Genomic DNA, 16,023 nt, shown 5'->3' with positions numbered 1-16,023 from the left:
ATGAATGAATAAAAAAAGGTTATGTCATTAAAGTGGTTTATGGAGATTGATGTCAAAATAAATTAAATACATATCAAAAGAATATCTGGTAATATTATCATTTTCTGCCACTGTGTATTAACCAAAATTACTCTTGCCCTTTCCCCATTGTGTGTCATAATATCTGCTGGCAAAGGGTTAGAAACATTAAAAAATAGGAGCAGTAGGAGGCCATTCAGCCCTTTGAGTCTGATCCTGCTTTCCGCCCCGCCTCCCCAGCTAATATCCTTTGTTTCCCTTCACCCTAAGTGCAATATCTAACTGCTTCTTGAAAACATGCAATGTTTTGGCCTCAACTACTTCCTGCAGTAAAGATTCCAGAAGCCGACCACTCATAGAATCATAGAAAAGTTACAGCCATGCCAACTTGAGGACACTGTAATCCCACCTTCCTGCACCCGATCCATAGCCCTGTAGCTTAGAGCACTTGAGGTATAGATCCAGGTACTTTTTAAAAGAGCTTAGGGTCTCTGCCTGCACCTCCAACTCAGACAACGAATACCAGACTCCCACAACCCTCTGTGTAAAAGTGTCCATCCTCATGTCCCCTCTACACTTTCTGCCATTTCTCTTGGATCTGTCCCATGGTTCTAGAATTCTTCACCAAGTGAAACAATTTTATCCTATCCACCCTATCCCTTCCCCACATGATTTTGTGCACCTCAATAAAGTCACCCCTCAGCGTTTTCTGTTCCAAGGAAAATTACCCCAGCCTATCCAATTTCTTCTCGTAGCCACACTTTTCTAGCCCTGGCAGCATTCTTTTAACTCCTCTGCACTCCCTCCAGGGCAATAATGTTCTTCCTGTAATGTGACGACCAGAACTGCACACAATATTCCAGTTGCGGCATCACCAATGTTTTATACAATTCTAACATTATGTCCTTACTTTTATGTTCTATACCTCTGCCAATGAAGGAGAACATTCCATATGATTTCTGAACAACATTGTCTACTTGAACTGCTGCCTCTAGGGATCTGTGTACCTCGATCCCAAGATCTCTCACTTTGTCTACCCCTCTTAGTATCTTCCCATTTATTGTGTACTCCCTACAACTGTTTGACCTCCCTAAATGCATGACCTCAGTGTTAAATTACATCTGCCACTTTAACACCCACTCCACCAATCTGTCTATATTGTTTTGAAGATGATAAGCTATCCTCTACACTGTCCACCACTCGGCCAATCTTTGTGGCATCTGCAAATTTCCCAATCGTGCTTCCCATGTTCACATCCAAATTGTTAATATATAGCCAACAGTAAGGGTCCCAACACCGAGCCCTGTAGAACACCAATTGAAATAACTTTCCAATTGCAAGGGCAGCCACCAACCATTACCATTTGTTTCCTGTTACTAAGCCAACTTTTTATTCAGTTTGCCACATTCCCCTGTGTCCCATGGGCTTTTACTTTCTTGATGAATCTGCCATCTGGGACTTTGTCAAATGCCTTGATAAAATCCAAGTACACCACATCCACTGCATTACCTTCATCAACCCTTCTTGTCACTTTGTCAAAGAATTCAATCAAATTTATGAGGCAAGACCTTCCTTTAACAAATCCATGCTGACTTTCCCTGACTAGTCCATGCCTTTCTATGTGACAGTTAATCTCATCTCTCAGGATTGATCCTACAAATTTGCCAACCACTGACATAACACTAACTGGCCTATAATTGTTTCGCATTTCCCTCAATCCCACATTTGCATTTCTCCAGTCCTCCATTATCTCCCCTGTGTCTAGTGAGGATTGGAAAATCATCCTTGGAGCATCTGCTATCTCCTCTCTCACCTCCTTCAGGAGCCTCGGAAACAATCCATCTGGCCCTGACGCCTTATCAATTTTAAAGCATTTCAATCCATCGAGTACTTCCTCTCTATGATGATCTCATCCAGTATCTCAGTGTTCCTCCTGAACTACTGTATCCGCAACATCCATTTCCCCACCACCCCCTGGGTGAAGAAATCTCTCCTCATCTGTGTCCTAAATGGGGCTGCATGGTGGCACAGTGGAGCACTGTTGTGTCTCGACGCCGAGGACCCGGGTTCGATCCGGGCCCCAGGTCACTGTCCGTATGGAATTTGCACATTCTCCCCGTGTGTCCGTGGGTCTCACTCCACAACCCAAAGATGTGCAGGATAGGTGGATTGGCCACGTGAAAATGCCCCTAAATTGGGAAAATAAAAAATCTCTGTTCTAAATGGTTTACCCCGTATCCTCGGGTGATGACCCTTGGATCTGGACACACCTACCATCATGAATATCCTTCCTGCATCTACCCTGTCTAGTCCTAATAGAATTTTATAGGTTTCCATGAGATTCCCCCTCTCCCCCCCCCCCCCCCCCCCCCCCCACCCGCATTCTTCTGAACTCCAGCAAATGCAATCCTAACCGACAGGTGACCTATCCTCCGGTCTCTATTATTGATTCCCTTGAGTTGATGGACAGATTGAGCAATTCAAGCCCATGTTCTTATTCACTTTGCCTTTGCGTTGATGAGGTAGGCCATTTAATCTTTACACTGAGGGAAAGCCCAGATCAGGAGCTCACTATATGAGAAACTGCACCTTTAAGGCACATGGGTGCCACAGTTTACATCTGTGCTTAAATTTTATGTATTGAGCATAGTTTTCTTTCTTTTTCATATTTAAACTAATGCATTTTTCTTTATCATATATATTTCTGTTATCTTTCTATTTTACCTCACCTTTTCCATTTTTCTGAAATCGTTGTGCTCAATTTTTAATTGCAAACTATCTTTGACTATATTATTGCTCCATCCTTATATCCTGGCTGTTTGCTCTGCCTACCGATTCTGTTCTCCTCCACTTCTCCCTCCCCCAATCTGTGAAATCTTGGTTCACTTCACCACCACAGGCACATGCAGGTTGCTGCCACTATTGTCATATCACAACAGCTGCTACCACTTCCAACCATTTTGTAGTCTTAACAAAATCTGTACTTTAACGATATCAAAATTTTAATGACTAAAATCTGATAGAATTTATATAATTTAATCTCTCGATTAAACAAAATACTGACTGGTTCCAGCAAGTGTTTATTAATGATACGTCTCAATAACAATCCATGGTTTTTCATGTCACACATTATAAAAGTCCAATAACTCTCATGTTAATATACTAGGTTGAAGTGGGTGGAAAACATGTCAAAATCAGATATATTTATGAAATGGGGATCATAATTCTGCTCTATTTGAACATTATGTTGTAATTAATGGGTTATAATGTATTAGAATTAAACTACATTGATACATTTTGTTTTGCACAAATAATCTTTGAAGCGAAAAGATTTGATAGATTTTAATTGTTCATTAAAAATAAATTGATGTATATTTATAGCCAAGAAGAATTCCATAAAAAAGAAGTCATAAAGGTAATGCTGTGTATTATTTAACCCATGTGTCAGCACAAAGTGTGCAAATCTTGCGTAGTATTCCAGAAGTGAAGATTATGAAGTGGTATTAAAGCCACCTATGCATTCTATACCTTCAAAAAAAATTAAAACCATTATGGATGATAGCACAATTCATTTTTCCCAAAATTATGAATCTCAGAACATGACCAGCTTGTATAAAATATAATTTATTTACAACTTTATGGATACTGCTGGACTGACCATTATTGTGGGTTTTTGAGACGTGTGATCAAATCTGAGATGGCTAATGTCTGCAAACTTTAACATGCTGAGAACAACTGATTTTTTATATTTTCTAGTCTCAAAGTTGTAAATAATATTGATTTATTCTCGCTTCCAATTTCAAAATCAACAAGGGAACAAAAGTCCTGCAAGCATATTTTCTTGTTGTTTTACAAGTGGCTTTCTAATCTCCTTTAATGCTGTTTGATGACAGGAAGGTGTTGGACAAGAACAAGAGGAAATCCAGTGGTAAAACACACTATCAGCTCTCATCTACTTACAAGAGTGAAATAGATAAAAGGCTGAAGCAGGTTATTTATTTGCCCCCTTAAAATAGCTGTAAGGGCAGCACGGTGGCACAGTGGTTAGCATTGCTGCCTACGGCGCTGAGGACCCGGGTTCGAATCCCGGCCCTGGGTCACTGTCTGTGTGGAGTTTGCACATTCTCCCCGTGCCTGCGTGGGTTTCACCCCCACAACCCAAAGATGTGCAGGTTAGGTGGATTGGTCACGCTAAATTGCCCCTTAATTTGAAAAAAATAATTGGGTACTCTAAATTTATATTTTAAAAAATATAGCTGTATGATACAGGAAGAAATTAAATAATTATAAACTCTTAGGGCAGCACGGTGGCTCAGTTTTTAGCACTGCTGCCTCACGCCGCCGAGTTCCCAGGTTCAATCCCGGCTCTGGGTCACTGTGTAGAGTTTGCACATTCTCCCCGTGTCTGCATGGGTTTCACCCCCCACAACCCAAAAGATATCCAAAGTAGGTGGATTGGCCATGATAAATTGGCCCTTAATTGGAAAAAATGAATTGGGCACTCTAAATTTATTTTTAAAAAATTATTAAAAACTCGTATCACTTATCCATGCATAGTTACCCATTGATAATACAAACTGAAAAAGTAGATCAGACTTCAAATACAGCACAAGGTTCATTGTTGTGATGACCATGAAGGCCACATGGGATCGTTAACAGATTTTCCCATGAGGTTCGTGGAATAAGAGTTCCCTTATTGAGCGGGCTGAACTATTCGGCAGGAGTTAAAACCTGCAGCCCAGACCAGACCGGTTCCTCCCAATGGTCCCCAGGATGGGACACAAGCATTGTACATTGTGGCTCTTTTCATTATCCAAATAGAAGAGTTTGTATGAAGCCTGACCTTGGTGGAGTTATTAGAGTCACCTTCTGTACAAAAATTCAAGAGGTTAACTTAACGTTTTTGTAATAGATAATCCTGATTAATGGAAAATTGACACCTAAGTTGTGAGCATACTAGCGTAAACTCAATGGGCTGAATGGTGTATAATTCTACGCACAATTTTATGATACTGTGTATTATTTTCAGAATTATTTTAAATTAGTTTGTTGCATTTTGAAAGATAACTGAATCAATCATTTGGAGTATAATTGTAATGAGTTATGTTGTGTCCCAACTAGCTTTAAAGGAGCATTGTTTTTTTTTAAATTCATTAACGGTTTGTGGTCATTGCTGTTTAGGCCAGCATTTATTGCCCATCCCTAGTTGCCCTTCAGAAGGTGGTGGTGAGCTGCCTTCTTGAACCGCTGCAGAACTTGAGGTATAGGTACACCCACTGTGCTTTTAGGGATGGAGTTCCAGGATTTTGTCTGAGCGACAGTGAAGGAATGGCGACATATTTCCAAGTCAGGGTGGTGACTGACTTGAAGGGGAACCTCCAGGTGGTGGGGTGCGCAGGTATCTGCTGCTCTTGTCCTTCTAGATGGTAATAGTCGTGGGTTTGGAAGTTGTTGTCGAAGGAACCTTGATGATTTACTGCAGTGCATCTTTGAGATGGTACACATGGCTGCCACTGTCGTCAGTGGTGGAGGATTTGAATGTTTGTGGAAGGGGGAGCAGTCAAGCACGCTCCTTTGTCCTGGATGGTGTCGAGCTTGTGTGTTGTTGGAGCTGCACTCATCCAGGCAAGTGGAGAATGTTCCATTACACTCTTGACTTGTGCCTTGTAGATGGTGGACAGGCTTTTGGGGGGAGGGGGTGAGGAGGTGAGTTCCTCGACTTAGGATTCCTGGTTTTTGACCTGACCTGGTAGCCACAGTATTAATGTGGCTAGTCCAGTTTAGTTTCTGATCAATGGTAACCCCCAGGATGTCGATTGTGGGGGATTCAACGATGGGAATGCCACTGAATGTCAAGGGGTGCTAGTTAGATCCTCTCTTGTAGGAGATGGTCATTGCTTGGCACTTGTGTGCCACGAAAGTAACTTGCCACTTGTCAGTCCAAGCCTGGATATTGTCTGATTTGTCAGTTGATTAAATGTTGTTATTGTGGTGATATAACCACTGTAGTGATGTGTACTTGCAGTAGGGGGATGTATGCCTGAACCTGTAATACAGGTTCCTCCGGTAAGCCCCTGCCGACTAGCTCCGCCCACAGGGAGCTTGTGTATAAATATGCGTCACTCAGACCCTAGTCTACAGTTGCAGATGGAGGAATAGCATCGCACAGCAATAAAGCCTCTATTGTACTAGTCTCTCGTCTTTGAGTATAATAGTTAGCGCTACAATTTATTGTTGTGTGATTTTCCGTTCACCATAAACAGCAGAATCAAGCCTGACCATCTGCAACTGGATCCGCAGTCGCCTCACGCCAGAAAAGACTTTGTTCACTGGCTTACAGTCTTTGAGGCCTACATCTCTTCAACGGACCCTCCCCCGATGGAGGCTCAGAAAAAGCAACTCCTGTACTCCAGACTTAGCTCCAGTGTCTTTCTGCTAATTCAAGATGCGACTGACTACACCACAGCTATGGAACTGCTCAAGGAGAACTATGCACAGTCAGCGAACACCCTGTTTGCGAGGCATCAACTCTCTACGCGCGTCCAGCAGCCGGGTGAGTCGATTGAGGGCTTCTGGAGGGCCCTTATATCTCTGGTACAAGACTGCGACTGCCAGGTCCTCACATCCACGGAACACTCTGACTTACTCATGCGCGATGCCTTTGTTACAGACATTGCATCGGACCCCATCCGGCAATGACTGCTGGAAGGGGCCGCCCCCGACCTCGCGGCCTGAAAGGCTCTGGTGTTTTCCATGACGGCCGCCTCCCGTAGTGCGCGATCTTACTCCGCTAGCCACTCAGCCCACCTGTCCTACCCATCGTGGACGCCCGCAATGGCCCCCCAGCAGCCGCCCCCGCGCACTATGCCTGCGCTGCCCGCCACACCGTGCTCCCTGGGGGTCCCCACTGTTACTTCTGCGGTCAGCAGAAGCACCCCCGCCAGCGCTGTCCGCCCGCACCGCGACGTGCAGAACTTGTGGGAAGAAAGGCCACTTTGCAGCGGTGTGTCAGTCCCGGACGGTTGCCGCTATCGCGTCCCCTCGCCTCAGACGCTCGCTAAATGGGCCCCGCCGTCCGCTTCCCTCGACCCCACGTGTGATCAGTGGGCGCCGCCATCTTTCGCCGCCCCCGCCACGTGCGCTCCATGGGCGCCGCCATCTTCATCCACCACCGGCATGTGCGTTCCATGGGCACCGCCATTTTGTCCCGACCCCACAACGTGCGCTCCATGGGCGGCGCCATTTTACCCACAGGTACTCCAGATGCCGCCATTTTGTCCTCCCCCGGGACGGGGACACGGGTCGCTACCGCTCCTCGTCAGACTCATCTGACTCGACCGCCAATCGCCCGCTATTCGCCTCTGTTACGCTCGACCAGTCCTGTCCTCGCATCCTGGCACCCTCTTCCACATCGGTGCTGTTCAACGGCCACGTGACCTCTTGCCTCACCGACTCTGGGAGCACCGAGAGCTTCGCCCACCCGGACACAGTAAGGCGCTATTCCCTTGCAGTTCATCCCGCCAACCGGCAGATCTCTCTCGCCTCCGGGTCCCACTCTGTCCCGATCCAGGGTTTCTGCCTGGTTAAACTTACTGTACAGGGCGTGGAATTCGACGGTTTCCGTCTGTACATTCTCCCCAACCTCTGCGCGTCACTCTTACTAGGCCTGGATTTCCAGTGCAATCTCCAGAGCCTCACCCTCAAATTCGGCGGACCCCTACCTCCCCTCACCGTTTGCGGCCTCGCAACCCTCAAGGTCGAGCCTCCCTCACTCTTTGCCAATCTGACTGAAGACTGCAAGTCCGTCGCCACCAGGAGCAGACGGTACAGCACCCAGGACAAGGCCTTCATCAGGTCCGAAGTCCAGCGGCTGCTTCGGGAGGGTATTATCGAGGCCAGCAACAGCCCTTAGAGAGCCCAGGTGGTAATGGTTAAGACCGGGGAGAAGCACAGGATGGTCATGGACTACAGCCAGACCGTCAACCGGTACACGCAGCTCGACGCGTACCCCCTCCCCCGCATTTCTGATATGGTCAATCAGATTGCACAGTACCGGGTCTTCTCTACTATTGACCTGAAATCCGCCTACCACCAGCTCCCCATCCGTAAATCGGACCGTCCTTACACTGCCTTCGAGGCAGACGGTCCTCTGTACCAATTTCTTAGGGTTCCCTTCGGCGTCACGAATGGAGTCTCGGTATTTGAACGAGAAATGGACCGAATGGTTGACCGGTACGGACTGCGGGCCACCTTCCCGTACCTCGACAAAGTCACCATCTGCGGCCATGACCAGCAGGACCATGATGCCAATCTTTCTAAATTCATCCACACCGCATCTCTCCTTAATCTCACGTACAACAAGGAGAAGTGTGTGTTCCGCACAGACCGCTTAGCCATCCTCGGCTACGTAGTCCAAAACGGACTACTGGGGCCCCACCCCGACCACATGCGCCCCCTCATGGAGCTCCCCCTCCCCCACTGCCCCAAGGCCCTCAAACGCTGCCTTGGGTTCTTTTCTTATTATTCCCTGTGGGTCCCACAATACGCGGACAAGGCCCGCCCACTTATCCAGTCCACACATTTTCCACTCTCGGCCGAGGCACAACAGGCCTTCGCCCGCATTCGATCTGACATAGCCAGGGCCGGGATGCACGCAGTAGACGAGACACTGCCTTTCCAAGTAGAAAGCGAAGCTTCAGATGTCGCACTTGCCGCCACGCTGAATCAGGCAGGCAGACCCGTGGCATTCTTTTCACGCACCCTCCACGCCACCGAAATTCGGCATTCCAATGTTGAAAAGGAGGCCCAGGCAATCGTTGAAGCGGTGTGGCACTGGAGGCATTACCTGGCCAGCAGGAGATTCACTCTCCTCACTGACCAACGGTCGGTAGCCTTCATGTTCAACAACACGCAGCGGGGCAAGATCAAGAATGACAAAATCTTGCGGTGGAGAATCGAGCTCTCCACCTTTAACTACGAGATCTTGTATCGCCCCTGCAAGCTCAACGAGCCCCCAGACGCCCTCTCCCGAGGTACATGTGCCAGCGCACAAGTGAACCAGCTCCGTGCCTTGCACGAGAGCCTTTGCCATCCGGGGGTCACCCGCTTGTACCATCTAATCAAAGCCCGCAATCTGCCCTACACCGTCGAGGAAGTACGGACAGTCACCAGAGACTGCCAGATCTGTGCCGAGTGCAAGCCGCACTTCTACCAGCCAGATCGCGCGCGCCTGGTGAAAGCGTCCCGCCCCTTTGAACGCCTCAGCGTGGACTTCAAAGGGCCCCTCCCCTCCACCGACCGCAACACCTACATCCTTAGTGTGGTCGATGAATTTTCTAGGTTCCCCTTCGCCATCCCATGCCCGGATATGACGTCTGCCACCGTCATCAAGGCCCTGGATTCTATTTTCGCCCTGTTCGGTTTCCCCGACTACATCCACAGTGACAGGGGATCCTCATTCATGAGCGATGAGCTGCGTCATTTCCTGCTCAGCAGAGGTATCGCCTCCAGCAGGACGACCGGCTACAACCCCCGGGGAAACGGGCAGGTAGAGAGGGAGAACGGGACGGTATGGAGGGCCGTCCAGCTGGCCCTACGGTCCAGGAACCTCCCAGCCGCTCGCTGGCAGCAGGTCCTCCCTGAGTCGCTCCATTCCATTTGGTCGCTACTGTGTACTGCAACTAACAGTACACCCCATGAACGTGTTTTTGCCTTCTCTCGGAAGTCTACATCCGGGGTGTCGCTCCTGACGTGGCTCACGACTCCAGGCCCAGTCCTTCTCCGTAGGCATGTCCGGCACCACAAGGCGGAACCCCTGGTGGACAAAGTACGCCTTTTCCACGCCAACCCTCAGTATGCCTACGTGGAGTTCCCCGACGGCCGCCAGGACACAGTCTCGCTCCGGGACCTGGCTCCCTCAGGTGCCGATCCCATGCCCATGCCCCTTTTTCCCCGGCGCCCCCCTATTCGTCCCCACCAGGTCCATCCCTCGTCCCCCTGCCCACACTGGAGGACACGGAAGATTTCGGCTCACTCTCGGAGTCATCCCGCCAGCAGCTAGCACCAACACCGCCAGCACTTGCAACATCGTTGCCATCACCGCCTGGGCCGACGTTGCCACCACAGCTACGCCGATCACAGCGGAACGTTCGACCGCTGATTTGGCTCAACCTGTAACCTGCTAACCGGATGGACTCTTGGTTTTCTTTGTTTGGACCCTCTTGTAAATAGCTCATCCTTTGTATTATAGTTACACATCACCCCCGCCGGACTCATTTTTTTTACCGGGGGTGAATGTGGTGATATAACCACTGTAGTGATGTGTACTTGCAGTAGGGGGATGTATGCCTGTACCTGTAATACAGGTTCCTCCGGTAAGCCCCTGCCGGCTAGCTCCGCCCACAGGGAGCTTGTGTATAAATATGCGTGTGAGTCACTCAGACCCTAGTCTACAGTTGCAGATGGAGGAATAGCATTGCACAGCAATAAAGCCTCTATTGTACTAGTCTTGTCTTTGAGTATAATTGTTAGCGCTACAGTTATTACTCACCATCTTAACACTCCACATTCTTGAATCCACCTGCTAGTGGTAGAGCACTACTCCCCATCAGGACAAAGTTCTTTTCACTGGCACTTAGTGTCAGGCAGATGGCCTTGCCCACCGTACGATTCGGAGATTAATCAGTGAACTCATGACCCTCACTGCTAATTCCCCTCTTGAGCCAAGGTCTAAAAGGAACGTAGTGCTGAACCTCTCTCACAAGTGAGCTGGGGAGTCAGCGGCTGGCTTCAGGCAAACAACAGGAGTCGGCCATAAGCAATAGCTGAGGGTTATCACAGACCATTCCTCACTGAGTCATCATCATCACCCTCCTGAAATGACTGTGCAGCAAGGACACCCCAGCACCCTGATGAGCTGGATACATACAACTTTCAACCCCTGGTCGTGGAGGGGTTATCATGTTCTTTTTTTTTGGGGGGGTGCTCGTTAAAGAAGCAGGAGGCAATGAGGGCATCCCTAGCCCTCCTGCCCACGCCCCTGCCTGGCCTCCATCCTCCAGATCATCAACGACCTCATCCTCAATTCCCTCCTGAATGTCCTCCTTATCCGAGGACATGTGCTGCTATTCCAGGTCTCCTCATGAAGGTTGTCGCCCCACTGCAGAACCAGGTTCTGTATAGCACAGCAATCCACCATGATGCTGGTGACCCTCGGGGGCATGTACTGGAGGACCCCAATGGACCTGTCGAGGCAGAGGAAGCGCATCTTCAGGAGGCTGCACTGCTCTACCACACACTGGGTGGCATTGTGAACCTTGTTGTACCAGCCCTCTGCAGTGGCATCTTGCCTCTGCACTGATGTCATCAGCCAAGAACTCAGGGGATATCCATTGTCCCCTACAAGCCACCCCTGCAGCCTGAGGAGACCCTCAAAAATCCAAGGATCTGTGGCTGTCCGAGGATGTAACTGTAATGCACGCTCCCTGGAAAATATGCATATGAGGTCATGCACCAGCTGCACAGGAGTGGAACCCTTCCTGTTTATGAAAAGGACACCCTAATGCCACAGGATACACAGCAATATGGATTCAGTCAATTGCCCCTTGTACCTCTGGCCTACTAGCAATTGTTGCAAATCCCATACCCCTCGCATCTTGCTGGGCTTGGTCCAGGTCAAAATTAATGAAGTCCAAAACCCTTGCATAGAGTGTATCCGTTACCTCATGGTTGCAATGACGGACGGATGCCACACAGGACTCCTGTGGAGTCCTGGAACGACCCCATTAAGTGCTGTTGTGGCCTTCACGACCACAGGGAGCGGGTGCCCTCCATCTCCACGTGGCGCCAAGTCTAAAGGGATGTGATACAGGTACTGCACAGTCTGGTGAGGCAGAATCTCCTGTGTCACCTGGTCTTCTATGGCACATGCTATCTGACAGCTTCATGAAAGACACTTGAGTCCTGTACACTTTTGATCTTCTTCACCTTTGTGTTCCCTGTAAACTGGTGCAGCCTACGCCCCTGAGCCTGCCCTGCACCCCCCCTGATCTTCTGCCTCTGGGTCTTCCCTGAGTGCTGCTGCTCGTTGTTGCTGGAATCTGTGCTCCTCCAGTGCTGCAAAGCAAAAAAATAGCGAAACCCACTGACTCCATATCGATATCTCTCGGTGATCTGCAAGGAATGTGAGAAAGAGAGGGTTAGGTAATAATGTTGGTGCTGCAGCTGCATGGAATCAGTACCCCCCTTGACTCTTTGGCCTCCCGAACATGGAAACAGCCAGTCTCACACCTTATCCAGTGGCTACCTCTCACTCAGCTCAGGCGCCCACAGCTCCATAGCATGACTGGCTCCAACCTGTGATCTCGCCCAGTCAGAGTCGCCTTTGGCCTCCCATCTGGTTCTCTCCTCCCTTACTCTCTACCTCACTGGGGATTTGACAGGAGGCTTATATGCTTACAGATCTGCTGGAGAGTAATACCTGCCTTGGAGGGCTGATGGATCTTCACTGGCAGGCATTGGGGTCTGGCACATAAGCAAGCCCAGTGCTTCTCAATCCTGTGTACCAGAGGCTGGTTTAGCTCATTGCGCTAAATCGCTGGCTTTTAAAGCAGACCAAGCAGGCCAGCAGCACGGTTCGATTCCCGTACCAGCCTCCCCGGACAGACGGCGGAATGTGATGACTAGGGGCTTTTCACAGTAACTTCATTGAAGCCTACTCGTGACAATAAGCGATTTTCATTTCATTTCATTCACCTGTGCATTTGAACATGACATGCTGGTGCTAGTTCAAGAAGCAGAAGGCGATGAGGACACCCCTAGCCCTCCTTGAACTCTGGGTATTCATCCCATTCCTTGAGTTTGAACTATTTAAGGTTCAACTAAATTAAAAGGTTCGATACCATGTTTGCGTGGATTTCGCCCCCACAACCCAAAGATGTGCTGGTTAGGTGGATTGGCCACGCTAAATTGCCACTTAATTGGAAAAAAATGAATTGGGTACTCTAAATTTTGTTTTAAAAAAAAAGGGTCAATAAAACACCTCAGACCCTGCGGTGCCACCGTACATGAAAAGCTGTGATGGTGGCAGTGGACACCGCATGCTCCCTCTCCACCCTAGGACTCGAAGATTGAGGGGGAGGACTCCTCTGTTGAGGGACCTCCAGTGGGGACCTCCGCCACCAAACGGCAACAAGGCAAGCCAAGGCATGTCCAGGCTGCGGGTGAGGGCAAGGAAATGAAGGGTGTGGTGCAGCAGGAAACCCTTCCGTGCAGTATGAAAGGGTTCCTTGAGTTTCATCTTTTTCTCGTCTCGCAGGAGAGTTTTGTATTTCTTCAGTGTCGCTGTTCCATCTTTTTCCTCTTCAATTGTATCTTAGATGAAAGAATATTCTTCACAATTTGTGATGCTTATCAACTGATAGGAACAAGTAGTTCACCAACGGTTTTGGAGTCATCGATCATGATAGTCTGCACGGCTCCGTCCAGCATCCATACTTTCTGCGGCCTCTGTTTTTTCTTATACTCTAGAATTTTCCCACTGCGAAGCATGTAATAATCCAGAATATGGCCAGACTCCAGTCAATCCCCTTTCTTGGATCATCATCCGACAGGAACAATCCATAATCGGAAGCTTGTCCCATCTGAGTCTTGGGCGCTCGCTCTCGGATTATGCGACAGGCATTATTCGACAGGCATGCGAATTGCACTGGCGGACACAGATCTTCAGTGACAGAGCCACCATGGTGCCAAGCAAACAGAAACTGGCCCCTCGCCACACCTCAATCTTGGGATGTTAATCCATTGGCTTTTTGTGCTGAGATCACAGCTTGTCCTCCCTGAAGTCCAGTTCTGCCTTATCCGCGGTTCAAGGTCCTTTCTGTCGTCAATTTGTTCCCCCAAGATTGAAATCAAACCAAGGCCATTTAATGCTGGTGGAGGTGCGGCAGTGGCGAGGTCGGGTCAGTGGTTGGACCAGGGGCCGGGGCAGGGCTATTGTGGAGCTGGTACCAGAAACATTCCCCCCGAGCCCAGACCTCCTGTCACACCAAAATCGACCTGTGGGCAGCTGACATTGATAAGGATTAACGCTTGATGGCTAATTAGCACGAGCACGAGTCTCAGGAATGTTAGAGGGTCAGTTGCTTTCCGCTCCAGGAATAGAAAAAGCTAATAGGTAGCCTTCTTACAAAGGAATTATCAGCAGAAGTAGGCAATTCAGTGCTTCGGGCCTGCCCCGCCATTCAATCAGGTCATGGCTGATCTCTTCCTGGTCTCAAATCCACCTCTCCACCTGTTCCCATATCCCTTTAAACTGTTTTTTAAAAAATCAGAAATATATCTATCTCCTTCTTGAAACCATTTAATAAATCAGATTCCACCGCACTATGGGGCAGCGAGTTCAACAAATTCAACACCCTCTGGAAGAAGTAGTTCCTCCTCAGCTCATTCTAAATCTCAACCTATATCCATAACCTCTCATTTTAGATTGCCCCACAGGGGCAATTTGGTCTATATTTATTTCATCTATTCCCTTTTAATATTTTATGTACCTTGATCAGATCCCCTCTCATCCTTTTAAATTCCAGCGGGTATAAACCCAAACTGATTAATCTCTTCTCATGCTTCAACCATTTCATTTCATACTTTAGTGAGAGCTGAAGATGCAACGTTATCCACGTATATTATATATATTATAATGCATTCAAATTGATGCAATATCAGATTCTTGCTTTTCCTGGTATGAACCTGAGCACATCATCGTAGAGGGTCTGGGAGATTGCTTTCCAAAATCTTACCGGCACAAATTCCACTTTTTGGCCTCTCAAGAGATTTTGTAGCCATGACAGAATTTGCGACCGCGGCTAACAGATCTGCTAAATCCCACCCAGTGTTGTATGGGCAGCACGGTAGCACAGTGGGTAGCACTGTTGCCTCACAGCTCCAGGGTCCCAGGTTTGATTCTCAGCTTGGGTCACTGTCTGTGCGGAGTCTGCACGTTTTCCCCGTGTCTGCATGGGTTTCCGGTTTCCTCCCACAAGTTCCGAAAGACGTGTTGTTAGGTCATTTGGACATTCTGAATTCTCCCTCTGTGTACCCGAACAGGCGCTGGAATGTGGCGACTAGGGGCTTTTCACAGTAACTTCATTGCAGTGTTAATATAAGCCTACTTGTGACAATAAAGATTATTATTATTGTACTAAGTGCAGCTTTCAAACCAAAGCCGAGTCTGTCATAATTCTAGCCTTTTAGCAATTTGTTGATATTTTAAGTGTACATTTGATACATTTGTCATTTTTATAGGACTTTAAACAACCTGTTGGCCCCTTGACCTGACAGATGTATAGATTCTCTTATTATTTATCCTATTAATATTTTCTGTGTGGATTCAGAGCTGGTGGTTCAACCACAGACATGGGGTGTGATTTATCGATATCGTCACTCTCAACTGGGTGTTGTGACAAGACCATTGAACCTTGCGAGAGACCTCCCTCGATGCTCGAGACCTCTCACGAGATATGACCGAACCTCATGAAACATCGTGGTCTGGATCTCACCCGGACTTGGTGAGATCTAGATCAGCATATTTCATAAGTATCCTTGTGACGGATTCTCTGGGCTCCCAGGAACTAACGGCCTCCCCAGTAAGGCCTCAACTGGGCAGGGTGGCACTCTGGCTCTTCCTCTGGCTCCCAAGCACCTTGGCACTGTCAGCCTTGCACCTTGGCACGGCAAACTGGTACTGCCATGGTGCCTGGGTGGCATTGCCAGGTGGATAAGGCGGCAGTGCCAGGATGCTCAGGTGCCAGGATTCCACACCCATGCATAAGGGCCTGAGGGGGGCCATGCTCATAAAAGAGAGGTATGAAGGATGGGGGTGAAGGGCAAGTATGAAGGGGTCTCTTAAAGTTTGGATTGATGGAGGGTCCTCAGCAACCCCATAGCAAGGAGTCCACATTTGGGGAAGAGGGGTGGTAATGCCCATGTGTGCAGGGGGGGGACATTGGC

The 16,023-nt window shown here is 48.5% G+C and overlaps 1 pseudogene; it reads right to left on the bottom strand.

Moving 5' to 3' along the window:
* Positions 1-13,428: 13,428 nt before the first annotated feature.
* LOC119962299 lies at positions 13,429-13,759 on the bottom strand (annotated as a pseudogene).
* Between the last annotated feature and the right edge of the window lie 2,264 nt (positions 13,760-16,023).

Source organism: Scyliorhinus canicula, chromosome 2 (genome assembly GCF_902713615.1).
Source record: "Scyliorhinus canicula chromosome 2, sScyCan1.1, whole genome shotgun sequence".
In the NCBI taxonomy this organism is placed as follows: domain Eukaryota; kingdom Metazoa; phylum Chordata; class Chondrichthyes; order Carcharhiniformes; family Scyliorhinidae; genus Scyliorhinus; species Scyliorhinus canicula.
The sequence above is the reverse complement of the archived record's forward strand: the minus strand, read 5'-3'. Positions and strand labels throughout refer to the sequence as shown.